At 46.3% G+C, this 14,713-nt stretch overlaps 1 protein-coding gene across 11 annotated transcripts in view; it reads left to right on the top strand.

The window, feature by feature from the left end:
- Positions 1-14,713, top strand: part of ATXN1 (ataxin 1) — a 412,322-nt gene that overhangs the window by 362,495 nt on the left and 35,114 nt on the right. The window contains exon 1 of one of the 11 annotated variants that reach the window (XM_042937846.1): positions 12,825-14,424. The exons of the other annotated variants lie outside the window; for them this stretch is intronic. The gene's annotated coding sequence lies outside the window, so the exon portion shown is untranslated. Of the gene's footprint in view, positions 1-12,824; positions 14,425-14,713 lie in introns of those variants that run through there. 11 annotated transcript variants of the gene reach the window in all.

Genomic DNA, 14,713 nt, shown 5'->3' on the forward strand with positions numbered 1-14,713 from the left:
CCTCTCTCTGCCCCTCCCCTGCTCACACTGTCTCTCTCTCTTCCTCAAAAACAAATATTAAAAAAAAAAAAAAACTCAGTGCTGAGACAACACACATCTGTGCTTTCTTCCCACCCGTGCACACTTCTAGCTTAGCACCCATCATGCCGGAAAGACAGGAGGAGCTACATTCAGACTATAGTCACTATGCTTTCCCTCTGCCCACCCCCTTCTGATTTGAAGGAGACAGGGCACCAGGTCACGTTCTATGTCCTATCCCACAATTGTAATGGTCCCCCTCATTCATACAACGTTTGTCAACACCAATGAACGGACCCTTCTAGTGTCATAAATGGCATGAAAGTAGGTTACTAATGAACAGTGTGGTATTTATCTTCTGCCATAACTTTCTATCGGGCTAAAAACCTGGGTCCCTGCAACATTAGAGGCACAAGTACCTTTGAGAAGTAGAGGCAAGCCATCTTTATTCTCACGGCCTAAAAACATCTAGAACTTTGGCATGAAATCATTTCAAACATGGTGCCCCACGCTTCGTCAACTATAGGCTATTCAACTTGGGGAATTGTTTTTTGTAAACTGGAGAGTCAGACTCGCGGTGTGTCAGCTGCCCAAGTGCCAGTGTTTCGTGTAATTAAAACGCCAACAGGTCTTAAGTCATCATGCGGGGTCCTCATTTAATAGACTCTAGCTATCGAACTTAGGGAACCAGACACTTTCAAGTTCTGAGCTTGGAAATTAAAGCTAACTCCTGCTGCCGAAATGCCTTGTCTCATCATCAGAATGCTTTCTGGGGCCCGCCTCACGCGGATGCCCTGAGAAATTCCCTTCAGCTTGGCCATATTAGGTAGGGGCTGTATTTCAAAGTCACCCCGCAAAAAGATCTCATCAGGCGTCGGGGCCCCAACATCAGCGACCTGTGGTGCTGGGAGTTGTCTCAGCCAACCCCTCGTCTGAATCCTGTCGCCCTTTACGTGGGTAACATGAAATGCTTACCACCTCGGAGCGCCTGGGTGGCTCAGTGGGTTAAGCGTCCGACTTCAGCTCAGGTCACGATCTCACGGTCCGTGAGTTCGAGCCCCGCGTCGGGCTCTGGGCTGATGGCTCAGAGCCTGGAGCCTGCTTCCGATTCTGTGTCTCCCTCTCTCTCTGCCCCTCCCCCACTTACAGTCTCTCTCTCTCTCTCTCTCTCTCTCTCTCTCTTTCTCAAAAAATAAATAAACATTTAAAAAATTGCTTACAAACTCCCAACTCCACTCTGCACCCCAGGCCAACCCAAGAAGCAAAGCAGAATGGAGAGAAGGCTGGTTGAGAGGAGGCACATACGGGCAATATTTGAGAATACAGTGAAAATCAGCCGGTTCGATATGGTGGGAATAGAAACATGTTTTCAGTATGTTAATAATATGTGGAGGAATGTATGGAGGAACGCTTTGGCTTCTTCCGTGGCTAGACCGCCCATGCCGAACAGATCAATTCATGTCAGAAAGCGCTGGCTTTGGTTTATTTATACCACGGCCGCGTCCCGTGTCGCACTTAGCGGAACCTTGCATCAACCTCTAGATTTGTTTTGTGGCCTTCAGTGGAGGCACCAGAAAAGCCCGGTCAGCAAATATTCGTAAGCAGTTAGGATTATTCCAAGGCACGATATAAGCACGTTATGGGATTCACTGGCGTGACACATGTTTAGTGTGTGCCCGTCCAGCACGTATGGGGCGCTGTGTCGACGGTGTTAGGATCGGGAAGCAGCAGAGGCATAATCTTGCCCTCGGGGAGCTGAGAGTCTAGAGTTTGATGCCTTCTGTTTTCCGTGTCCCTCCCTTTGTATTTCTAACCCTGTGAACTAGGCATGTAGCAAGCATTCGTTTTCCCGGAAAAACTCTCTTAGAGGTGAGATAAGGTGGTAAGGGAGATGAGAAAAGCAGGCAGAGATAGAAACGGGGAAGATACTGTTACAAGGAGGCAGCATACGTGTATATGCTGTGGCTCTCTCTCTCTGTTACAATATATCAGATATTATAATGGCAACTGGGAGAATGCTTCCTTAAAAGAGATGTTCCGCCGAAAACACTAACTAGCATGTAGTAAGTGCTTTATAGATCGAGTTATTACTACTCCTGCTTCTTGTCATTAATGCATGGTAGGCATTCAAGAAAGGCTTGTTAAATGAGCGGGTAGGGGATTCAAGTAAGTGCTGGAACTTAAACCGATATACATAAACTGCGTCTAATATATATGCCTAAATGGAGAACCTTGTGTAGCCAGAGTAGGAGCAAGATACTCACATTATAGTCTCTCAAAAATGATCAGAAATCTTACCTGAGCCACAAACGCTTCAAAAGTGTTTCTCTGCCCCCACATCACCCTCCATTTAGAAAGAAATGACGGGGGCACCTGGGTGGCTCAGGCAGATAAGCATCTGGCTTCGGCTCAGGTCGTGATCTGGCGGTTCGTGGGTTCGAGCCCCATGTCGGGCTCTGTGCTGACAGCTCAGGGCCTGGAGCCTGCTTCGGATTCTGTGTCTCCCTCTCTCTCTCTGCCCCTCACCCACTCACGCTCTGTCTCTCTCTCTCTCCAAAAATAAACATTAAAAAAAATTAAAAAGAAATGACAGGGCAGCACCTGGGTGCCTCAGTCAGTTGAGCATCCAACTTTGGCTCAGGTCGCGATCTCGTATTTTGTGAGGTCGGACCCCACATCGGGCTGGCTGTTGTCAGCACAGAGCCCGCTTTGGACCCTCTGTCCCCCTCTCTCTGCCCCTCCCCCACGTGCATTCCCTCAAAAATAAACATTTCAAAAAAGAAGAAGAAACGCCAGCAACATCTCTGTGGTGCTGCTGGCGGGAAGAACCATGGGGATATTATGTCTTTCGTTTTGCTCTGGAGAGGAGAGGTGGTAACAGGGGAGGGGCCAGACAGGAATGAAGTGATGACGGCAGTAATGGAGGCCAAGGCGGTGAGAGGCAGGTGGGGGCCAGGACCAGCAGGAGAGTGTGAGCGTTTGAAGACAGTGCTGATAAGCAGACACCTAGGCGGCTTCCCTGGAATGTTCCCTGATGCCAACTCTGCCCTTTTTCTGAGATACCAAGCCGAAAACCAGCTTCTTGCTCTGGGAGCCTAAAGCTCTAGGTGGTTACAATGGTTCCTCAGAGCCCGGCCTCCAATGGCATCCACTCAGGAGAACTTGCTACTCTGTTTCTCCAAAATCACGGCTGATTCATAGGGGGGTTAGGCAAGAACGACCTCCATCGTCGTCTCCAGTTTCTGCTCTGGTTCCGCAGAGCACGAGGTGCTACAGATGGTCATTAACGGGGCTGATTCGGGTCAAGGAATCCGTGGAATCTTCTGGAGTCACTCGACATTCACCGGGTGACGATGCTGCGTGCGGAACTGTTCCCTCGAGGCTTGGGTGCACACAGTGAAACCCTCCCGTGGATGACTCCTGTTGAGTACAGAAACACTGACCATGTAGGATTAGGAGATCCTGACTCGAGGTTGGCCCCACAGAAAAATCAAATATAATGATTCGCGTAATGAGCTCAAACCAGGCAACCAAATGACATGAAGTCTGATGTGAAGACAGCTGGGGGAACGTGGGAGGAGAAGTTTGGAAAGAGAGAGGACAGTGGAAACTTCTAGGAGTGAATTTATTACTGAACATTTTTTTTTAAATATGCAGGTTGAAGTTGAGAGTCATTTTGTTTATACCCTAAATGCTGCAATGTCTTTTTCCTTAATTTGTTTATACAAGTTTTAGGGGCCAGTTACATTTTTAGCATACAATCTACTTTTATTCCCAAGAGCTGTCCCTAAGACAATCCATCAGATATCTCCTCAAAGCCCTGGAAGAGGGGATAAAAGGCATATTTTAAAAGGTGGGTGTGTATGTGCAAAATATGTTTGTTTTACAGAGATCTTAAATGCTGTAGAAATAATTAGCCATGTGCACGAACCAAAATAATTAATACCAAATGGCACAATATCCTTTCTGAATCCTGTTTCAAAACAGAACTGAATGAAACATTGAGTTCTGTCTTCTTTCTTTGCCTTCTCCAGCCCCCCCCCCACCTCCATTACTCCAGATTTTATAATAATCAGTATTCCCTTCTTGGCTCTGAATTTAATGTCCCTATATAAAGCCATCCTCCTAACTATTCCTCTTGCCCTTTAGAAGCTTCTTGTCTTTGGACATGGCATTACTTGCTTCCCACAGGGGCCCAGAAATACTAGCTACTGAGCCCTCCCATTGCCTACAGTAAGTTAAATGCATGTTGTACACGAAGAAGCCGCTAGCCTGGGAGTCATTTACCCAGAGTCAGCAAAGATGTTCTCGCCTGCTGGATTCAAACTTCGTGTCTTGACGTGTCATTCCATAACCAACGGACGGGGCTATTCTAGAGTCCAGAATGTAGGTAAGGATGTGTTGGGGTGGTGGAGACAGACATCTGATTGTGCGCGCGCGTGTGTGTGTGTGTGTGTGTGTGGCCTCCACTGTACCTTTTCAGATATAAACTTGCTAGAGCGGCTCCCTAATCATGATCTGCATCATCTCTCATCAAGTAGGTTACCATCGGCAGAGTTGAGATTGGGCAAAGGTTCCCAGGAGCGAGCCCTGGGCTTAAAACCAGTTGAAGAGAGAGCAAACCGCAGGCTCCATGTTTTCCAAGAGGTTTACTTCCCTTAAATTGAAACATAACCGTGTTTTCCTGGCTTTCAGGGCACTTGTACAAAGCCCATCTTCTTATTCAAGCATTTGCTTGATGATGCGGGAGGCTCCAGCCAGTGTAATCCCAAGCATGAGATTTTCAAATGCTGAATCTTACTCAAGCACATAATTTTCCGTTGACATATGTAACTTTAAAATAGGATAATCAATAATGCAAATTTAGCCACTGAATCTAGGGGCTGGAAAACACATTTCCACTTGGTGTATCCGTTCTCCTACTTTAAAGTAAGACTGTAAACTGTTCTCTTTGAAGTCATCTGTGTCCACACAGCTTAATCCAGTGGTCATTAACACACATTCTGGGTTAGTATTTTTTAGAAGCTCACCAGTGCTTATAATGTTCAGCATGGGTTAAGAACCCCTTGTCTAATCCAGTGGACTTTCTTAGGCCATGTCTTTCTAGTTTCTCTGCGACATTTAACATAGGTGATGGCCTTGGGCGCCTGGGTGGTTCAGTCGGTTGAGCATCCGACTTCGGCTCAGGTCATGATCTCACAGTTTGGGAGTTTGAGCCCTGCGTCAGGGCTAGCTGCTGTCCGCACAGAGCCCACTTTGGATCCTCTGTCTCTGCCCCTACCCTGCTCACACTGTCTCAAAAAAATATGTATATATGTAGATAGGTAGATAGATGATGGCCTTAGTTTTTTTGTTCCACCTTCTTGACTGTTTTTCCTCTCTTTAACCAAAGTTAGGTGTTTTCCCTTCCTTTTCTCTGCTCTCCCTGCCTCAACTTCCCTCCTGGGACACTGGCGTGAAGTGTTGGTCTCCTTAGCTGCTCCCCATCCCCCTGGATGAGTGCCATCTGTTTGTCTTAGAGCCTTGTAAATCGGAATGAGTCTTAAATTGATTACCTTCCCCTCCTCCAGAATAATATCCTTTTCATTTTATTCATCTGATAATGCTTGTGCCTTTCATATTCCCCTTTGAGCACCCTCTTCCTATGGCTTCAATTCAGCTTCTTCCAGGAACTCACTGAGCCCTGCCAATCCTTACCCTCTTTTCCATACTTGCCATAGCTACGTTAGCAAGACCCTAGGAGCCTACAGTGACTTGGCCATAGGCTTCTGGGTAGTGAGACAGGTGCAAAGTACCTTCTGCGTAGAGTGAAAGGTGCGATGAAGTAGGAGCTGGAGACGTGGAACTCTGGTCTTGATTCTCCCTTTAATTAAAACACACTCTAAAGCTGTTTGACCTTAATAATAGGCACTATCTCTCTGGGCCTCGGTTTTGCCACCTATAAAGTAAGAGGTTCTATTTTATAAATGGAGTAACTAACCAAAGAAAAGCCTGTGTGGAATTTGTATGCATTCCTTAGAGATCTGGGTTTCTTGGCCGTATGCTGATACCAGCATTTGAAATGCTGACGAAAAAGACAAAAGGGGATGGTGCTACATCCCGTTTTACTGTCACACGTAACCCTCCGTATTGGTTATTCCGTGATTCCTGTTCTTGCAATCTGGACCTCCAGAACAGCAACGCCAAATACAGGAGGGGCTTGGGGTTTTTATGTGTTTCCTGAATACAGTCCAAATTTCGTTTGCTCAAGATTGATCTTCCTAAAAATGTTTGGCAAATGCCTAATTTGAGAATTAGCTTATTGTCTTTGAGCTGCCATTTCAAAGAGAAATCTGGTCCTAAAGAAGTTTTACTCTGTTACTATGCTGGGATTTTTATTTTATTAAAGAAAAAAATTTTTAATGTTTATTTATTTATTTGAGAGAGAGGGCACACACACACGCACACACACACACACACATACACACACACACACACACGCAAGTCGGGGAGGGGCAGAGAGAGAGAGAGAGAGATTGAATCCTAAGCAGGCTCTGCACTATCAGAGCAGAGCCCAATGCAGGGCTTGAACCCACGAACCGTGAGATAATGACCTGAGCTGAAATTGAGAGGTGGATGCTCAACTGACTGAGCCACCCAGGCTCCTCCCCAGAGGAGAAGGCTCCTTCTGGGATTTAAAAAAAAAAAACAAAAAACAGATAACGCAGAGTTATGCATACATGACATGCTTTCCTGCAAGGAATTTCCAGCAACTTTCCTGGCATCATCTCATTTATCCTTATGATATTTATTTATTTATTTATTTATCTATCTATTTATTAGTTTCAGGAGAGGTCACACTGTTCTTGGCAGTTTACAAGACGAGTAACTGAGGTATTGTAATTTAAGTCACCTCTCTGCCAGTTTTCTGCCAAGGAAAATTGAAAAACACTATGGAGAAAAATGCTCACAATTATTTGAGCCCTGACTATAGATTTTGAAAAATTTATTCATCGAACGGCAAAGTACGTTACTATTCCCAGAACATTGCCAACAGCAAAGAGATTATGCTCAGAATCAAATACAGCCCTGTTTTCATTTCACCTCTGCTTTGAAACTCAGTGAGAGAGAACAGTGGAGCCATTTTCCAGCGAAGGTCAAATTAGGTCAGAAAAACTTTTTATGTGGAGCCTTCCAAGTCATGGGATGAGCAGGGAAGAGGTAGAGAATCCATGACTTGTGCGATTGCTTAGTTCCTGATTCTTCTGTCCAAAGAGTGTTGGATGTATTTTGCACACTGTGGGCAGGAAACGTAGGAGGGAGAAGGGAGTCACTCCTTGGATGCTTCCCATGTGTCCAGATAAGAAATCCAAGTAGGGGTGCCTGGGTGGGTCAGTCCATTAAGCGTCCGACTTGATTTCGGCTCAGGTCATGATCTCACGGTTCGTGGGTTCAAGCCCCTCTACGGGCTCTGTGCTGACAGCTCGGACCCTGGAGCCTGCTTCAGATTCTGTGTCTCCCTCTCTCTCTCTCTGCTTCCCTGCTCATGTGCTCTCTCTCTCTCTCTCTCTCAAAAAATAAACATTAAAAAAAATTAAAAATAAAACAATAAACCCAGGTATCTGCTTATTGGCATCCAAGTCACGTGATGTTGTAAGCAAGAGGTGCATTCGAGGCAACGCGCCTAAGTGACTTCTTTCAGTGTGTATGTGAGTTCGAGCTCTCAGGAGGAGAAATGGAGAGTGATTCCAGCGAAGGAGTGAGCCCCATCAATGGCACACCCAGAGTAAGCCCTCAGTCTGCTATTTTTAAGAAGTGACATTTGGAGCTGGGGGTGTTTGTGGTGTTAGGAGAACACGGCGGGGGGGTGGGGGGTGCAGCTCAAGTTGCCAGTCTGAAGGATGGTGAGGATTCGTGGAGTAGGAAGGGAAAAGTCATGCCTTGCGCCTGGATGAGGCTTCCTCTTCCCCACCGAGCTCATCCACCAGGGCCGAAGCTGCTCTTTTTTGTTTCTTAACTTAGAAGAGCCCGCTAGGAAGGCGGCAGATGAGTCACCTGTCTCCAAGAGTAGGTGTTCTCAGCACTGGGGAAAATGGAAGATGGCAGGCAATTGCCACTGCAGTTTTCCCTAAGGTGGAATCACCGTGACTTCGCGCCCCTGACTGAGGTGCTCCGCGCACGAGGTCGTGGACACGTAGTGGCATCCGTGGGCAGCAGAGTGGACTGCGTCCTGCTCTCAGCAAACCGGATCCGTCCAAAGGAGAAGGCCCTGGACGTTCCTTTTATTTATTTATTTTTTTCTATTTCGTTTGCAGCGAGTTTCAAGGCAGTTGAACACTGTCTGTAACGGAAGTCTTCGCCGTTAAAATAAATACCTGTTCTTATCGAGGCAGGGAGAAGAAAGGGCAAGATGTGCACAGCAGGATTTGGAGGCTCAGGGTTTGCCAAAGTTGGATGTGTCACAGGACACAGGAGCGTGGGGCTGGCAGGGGCTGGTGGCCGGGCCTCCGATTACATTCTGGTCTGTGCTTCTGACCGGAAGCTGGAACGTGGCACCTGGTCCGCAAGGATTCCTGCCCATCGGAGAAGCCAGAACCCTGGCTCTTAGGTGGAGTAGTCCTTGTTCCTGTCACAAATTGGGGAAAGAGCCCGTGTGGCATCAGGCACCAGCCAGGCTTTCCTCCTGATCTAGATGCTGACCTCTGGGCAACTCAGGGCTCTTTTCTGAACTCTGCCCCCTTCTCCCCCCAGTCATAAGAAATTAAGTTCTCCTCTAAACGTCGCGCACACACACACACACACACACACACGCGCGCGCGCACACACACACACACACACACACACACACACACACTAGCTTTTGCTCTCTAAGGAAAGCAAAGTTCAAGAAAAGCAAAGCCCATACAGGTCAACAAATAGGATTGGAGCTCAGTACGTTTATAGGCTGGCCTGGAACTCACTATTTCATTCGTGTTTTTCTCTAGTTGGAACACTTCTATGCTTTAAAACCAAAGTGTCCCTGGCTGTATTGTGGGGTGCCTACCACACGACAGGCACTGTCCTAGACACTAGGGAGGGGGCGCTATGTACATGAACGTGTGCGTCCCTCAGGGATCTTAGAGTCTGATGCAGTGATTCTCAGTCTTAGCCGAGATTCCGTGTGCCTGGTTCCCGTCCCCCCCCCAGGCCTTAGGACATGTTGGTTTGGGTGCAGCCTGACTAGCAGGACTGTTGAAAATCTCCCCAGGTGATTCTGACAAGCTGCCAAGGTTAAGAACCATGTGTACCCATGTGTAGGAGGTACCCAAACTTAGCTGCTAATCAGAATCACCAGGGGAGTTTTTAAAAATATAGATTCCTGGGGCCCAGCCCAGATCAGCTACATCTGGGAAAACTACAGAGAAGGCGTATTTGTATAAGGTCACCAGAGTTTCTGATGATCAACTCAGAGAAGCGTCACTGTCCTGTTCTCGCGCACAGTGGTGATCTAGAAATGTCATGGCTTTATGAGGGAGCTTATAAGTCCATGCATTTAATGAAAATTTCATCGTGCACGCTGTCCTTGAGGGAAGTGTCAAATCAGCTGTGAAACAGGAAACAAAACCCACCGGTCTAACACATTACTCATGCCCAGCTGTTCAAGGTTTGTGCACGCCTCCCCAGTTGGTCCCTTCTGGTGCCCAGTGGAGAGCTTTGTGGGAAGTTCTCAGAGGCTAACCATGTGTCTGTCTTACTATATGTTTACGACGGGTTTGTGGAATCGTTTACCTTGGAAATGCCACTGATTGATTCGGTCACTGCCTGTTCCTGTCTTTTACCACCCCTCCCCATCCCATGAGTTAACCAGAGCAAAATGGAAGCAAACTAGAGATTTTTTTGAAACTATAGAAAAGGGAAGGATCCCAATTTTTTTAACATTTGTTTATTTTTGAGAGAGAGAGCGAAAGCTGGGGAGAAGCAGAGAGGGTGGGACAGAGGAAGTGGGCTCTGTGCTTGACAACAAAGAGTTCGATGTGGGGCTCAAACTCACAAACCATGAGATCACGACCTGAGGCAAAGTTGGACATTTAACTGACTGAGCCACCCAGGTGCCCCAAGATCCCAAATGTTGAGACACGTGCTTATGAAAAAATTTTGTATAATATAAAATAGATATGTTTTATAGTATATGTTATATATAAAATATAGTATATAATATATATTTATATCATATATGAATATATATGATATTTGTGTCACATATTTTTATATAGCATGTGCAATATATTATATATAAAATGTCTGTTTTTGTATTGTATATAATATATACTATATTTCACATATAATACATATATACATATTTTGTGTATGTATTTTATACATTTTTATAGGAAAAGCCTAACCTGTTTTAGTAAATTATCTCACACTGAGCTAAAGGCTTTTTCTTGCATTTCCCCACCAAAAGTATAGTCTGTAAAAGAGCAGGAATGGGGTGGCCCTCGGCACACATCTGAAGCTCCGTAGTTTATGTCACGAAACCAGGGGGTGCTGATGGGTCCACACTGAAACACAGAAGGGAGGCCCAGGTTGACGTCACTCTGTTGGAATTACGTTATAAGGAACACTTATCGATCCCGCATATTAAAGAATGAAGCAGAACTTTTAAAATATCAATCAGGAAGGGGTGCCTGGGTGGCTCAGTCTGTTGAGCATCTGACTTCGGCTCAGGTCATGATCTCACAGTTCTTGAGTTCAAGCCCCACATCGGGCCCTGTGCTGACAGCTCGGGGCCTGGAGCCTGCTTCGGATTCTGTGTCTCCCTCTCTCTGCCCCTAACCCATGCGCATTGTGTCTCTGTCTCTCTCAAAAATAAATAAACATTAAAAAAATTTTTTTAAATATCAATCAGGAAAAACAGATTTGTTAGAAGAAGAACAACAGAAGTCAAAATGGACACACTTGGTGGCAGAATTATCAGAGCACGCAGACCGTTTCCTTCACCTTGTAACTATAAAGGAAAAAAGAACCGATGTTGATGTAGGAAACATTTCTTAGCCAATACGTATGTCATGCACAGTCCGTGCTTACGCACTGTGCGAAGTGCTTAATCCGTAGTACCTCACTTAATGCTCACCCTAATTCTGCAGGATAGGTCTGTTTACCCCCATTTTTTAAGTTTATTTATTTGTTTTAAGAGGGGGGGAGGGGAAGAGACAGGGAGAGAGAGAGAGAGAGAGAGAGAGAGAGAGAGAGAGAGAGAAAGAATCCCAAGCAGGCTCCACACTGTCCAAGCAGAGCCCAACGTGGGGCTTGATCCCACGAACCAGGAGATATGACCTGAGCTGAAATCAAGAGTCGGGCACTTAACCAACTGAGCCACCCAAGCGTTCCGTTTATCCCCAATTTAAGATGAGGAAGTAGAGGCTTAGGTTATGTAACTTGCTGTGACTCAAAGCCCTCGCCCTGAGCAGAGGCACTCCTATCAAGTATGACACAGGGGACGTCCCGAAGCCACGAGCAAAGCCTAGCTCTTTCTCTGGGCAAGGCCAGGTTCCTTACTGCACCGTGGGTACAGAAAGAAGTGGGAGATGCGAGGCTTTTATGCCCAGTGGCTGAGATATTTTGAAGAAAGGCTGGCAAACTTAGGGGAGTCAGTGAACCTAGGAGTTAAGTGGTAGGGAGGCACCAAAAGTGAGGATCTGTTCTTATGCCTGGGGAAATGGGGCGAAACCACTGGACCAATACGGAACCAGAATGGACGCTGGTTTGAGAGGCGGGATAGGGAAAGTTAGAGCATCCACGTGGAAATTCACGACAGGCAGTCAAAGGGTTGCAACTCAAGTTCAGATAAGAAAACATATTCGGATTTTTTTTGTGATAAACGTTGTACTTTCTCACGTGCGTTGTCCTGCTTCATCTCACGGCGATCTTTTGAAATCATTATTGTTTCCGTGTTCCAGATGAGGAAACGGAGGCTCAGAGAGATTATCTTCCGAGGCCACAGTATTCATAAAGAAAATGAACTCTCTTGTTAACAGGGCATGGACTGACTTTGTTGCGTTTCATTTGTTCATTAAACATTTTATTGCCTATTTAGATTATAGTCCTCCTATGCTGCCAGCTTTCCTATTAGGGCCTTAACTAAAATGGCCGGCCATTTTGTGTGTGTGTGTGTGTGTGTGTGTGTGCATTTGTAATGTGATCAAGATTCTGGTGAGGAGATGGGTGTTCTAAAGAGGTTAAATAGGAAAGAGATCGATTTCATTAGTACTGAGTCATTGTGCCTAAAGAGTGTCCTGTGCTCTATGTTCAAAGAAGCCCCAAAGCTTCTATTTATACTGCAGGAATAAAAGGCAAATAAGACACACCAGCCCAAATTTAAAACATGAGTGCATTTGGATTTTATTTTTGAATGTCGATGTCATTGACCATTTGTTTTGCAGACAAGGCTTTGGTCCAGTTAAGGAGAAAAACTTATCAGGGCACCAGCGGGGATTATTTCCTAGAAGACAATTTGAGAGACTTAGTAAACTTTGTGAAACGCTCAGACTTAAAATCCCTCGTTAACGGAGGTGAGGCAAGGCACCTTTTAATTAGAGATGGTTTTACCTAACATCTTTGCTGGAATCGACGGGTGCCTGTGATTCACAAAGTAACCGGGGAAAGAACTCAAGAGAGGAAAGTAGTTTTGTAACACGCATGAAAATGTGACCTGAGCAAAGGAGGCCCTTCTCAAGAGATCATCGTAACATCAACAGCCGTGATGTTCTTATAGTTCTTGCGATATGTCAGGCCCTGAGTTAGGTTCTTTCCGTGGGTGAACTCACAGCCAGCCTATGAGGTGAATGTTGGTATTATTCCCACCTTAGAGATGGAGGGACAGAAACACAGCTGGTGGGTAGTGGAATCAGAATTGTAAGTGTGGCAGTTAGGATCCCACGCCTGTGCCCTCAAGTCCCCAGGAGGAGGTCATCTGATGCTGGAAAGCTGGGCATTGCTAGAGGTAACTTATTTCAAGATACTCCAGCCCGTCGGCTAAGAACTGACCACATGCCCCCCGCGCACTTCCATAATAACTCTGCGAGATAGGGTTTATTATTATCTCCATGTTCTTAAAGAGGAAATCAAAGCTTAGAAAGTTGAACAGCTCCCCTAAAGTCACCAATGACCAAATGTCAAAAGCCGGAAGTCGAGCCTAGATCTGTGCGACGCCACGGTCCCACCATGTGTTGATGGCCCGGCAAGGACGACTAGAAACCATCGTAGGATAGGCAGAGCATTTCTTCTGTTTGACCAGCTTTTCGTCGTAACATCTCCTTCGCCGCACGTCCAAGATGTACTGCGGAGAAGGGTGATTCCCTTGTTCCCAGACCCTAGGTTCAATAAAAGAACCTAACACTGCCCCTGACCTCTTCCTGCCAAATGCCGTCGATTTGACGCCGTGCCTCGCTTTAGAGGGCGCTGGCATCCTTCCGGGGAGAGCGTAAAAAACTGTTATTGAATGAATACCTGATTAAGTTCATGACGCTGAGCCAGGGGGAGGAGGAGGAGTTTGGCAGCTGAATTCTGTAGGGTTTCTGGCAGTTCCTTCAGCGTCCTCTCTGCTCCACCAGCTTCGTGCTGGCCGCACGGGAGCCCCAGGAGAGGCTGCACTTTTTGATTGAAAACAGCTGCAGGTAGCCAGTCAGCCCATCGTACGTTTTGCTGGTCACCGGACGCGACTCGGATATCTGGGGCCCCACTCTTCAGCCTCATTCTGAGATAAAGGAAGGGAGAAAGTGGGTGTCCCGCTCGCTCTGCTTTTTTCAAAATGAACAATTCATCTTTGGAGGGTCAGAACCCAGCCACCCATTCACGGAGCGTGAGTCATACCCCTCATTTTAAAACAAACATTTTGTTTCAGAGAAAATTCTTATCTTGGCTGATTTACAGCTTGTCTCCCTGTCCTCTCTCTGCTTGCTTGAGGCTGGTTTCAATAAAATGGTTGTCTTTGTAAATACGGATTCCTTCCAGTAAATCCAAAGACTACCAGAAGCATTTCCTTGGAATTGATGGTAGGACAATCTGGACATAGTTTTGGATAATTGGATGTGGATTTTCAGAGGCCTTCTCCTCTAGCACACATCTTTAACAACATCTCACACGGCGTCCTTGTACTTCCTGCCACAGGAAGGATCGGAGGTTAATAATCTCACATGAGAATTTGTGTTTGCAGTGGAATCTCTGAGTGCAGATGCTTTTCAAATGCACAGTATTTTATGTTCTCTGTCAGGAGTTCAATTTTTGATCCAACACTGTGTCGTTACATCCGAAAACCTAGGAGAAAAGATCCGGAAACGTTTTGCCTCTTGGTAGCCAACTTGTAAGAAAGACCAGACTGCAGTAGACGGACGGAGGAGGAGAACGATGAACCAACCAAGACAGGACAGCAACCCTAGAATGTCGAGGGTATGAAATTGCAGTCTGTGCCCAGCACGGGGCCGGCAGGGGGGAGGTTTGCAATCTAACGAGGAGGACGCATGAAAACAAGTTTAAAAGTGCAGTGAGTGCCCCAGAGTAAGACTATGGTAGTTCTGGGGCGCCCGGGTGGCTCAGTCGGTTAAGCCTCTAACTCCTGATTTCGGCTCAGGTCTTGATCTCACGGTTCATGGATTCAAGCACCTCACTGGGCTATGTGCTGACAGTGCACAGCCTGCTTGGGATTCTCTGTCTCTCCCCCTCTCTCTGCCCCTCCTTT

Source organism: Panthera leo, chromosome B2, assembly GCF_018350215.1.
Source record: "Panthera leo isolate Ple1 chromosome B2, P.leo_Ple1_pat1.1, whole genome shotgun sequence".
In the NCBI taxonomy this organism is placed as follows: Eukaryota; Metazoa; Chordata; class Mammalia; order Carnivora; family Felidae; genus Panthera; species Panthera leo.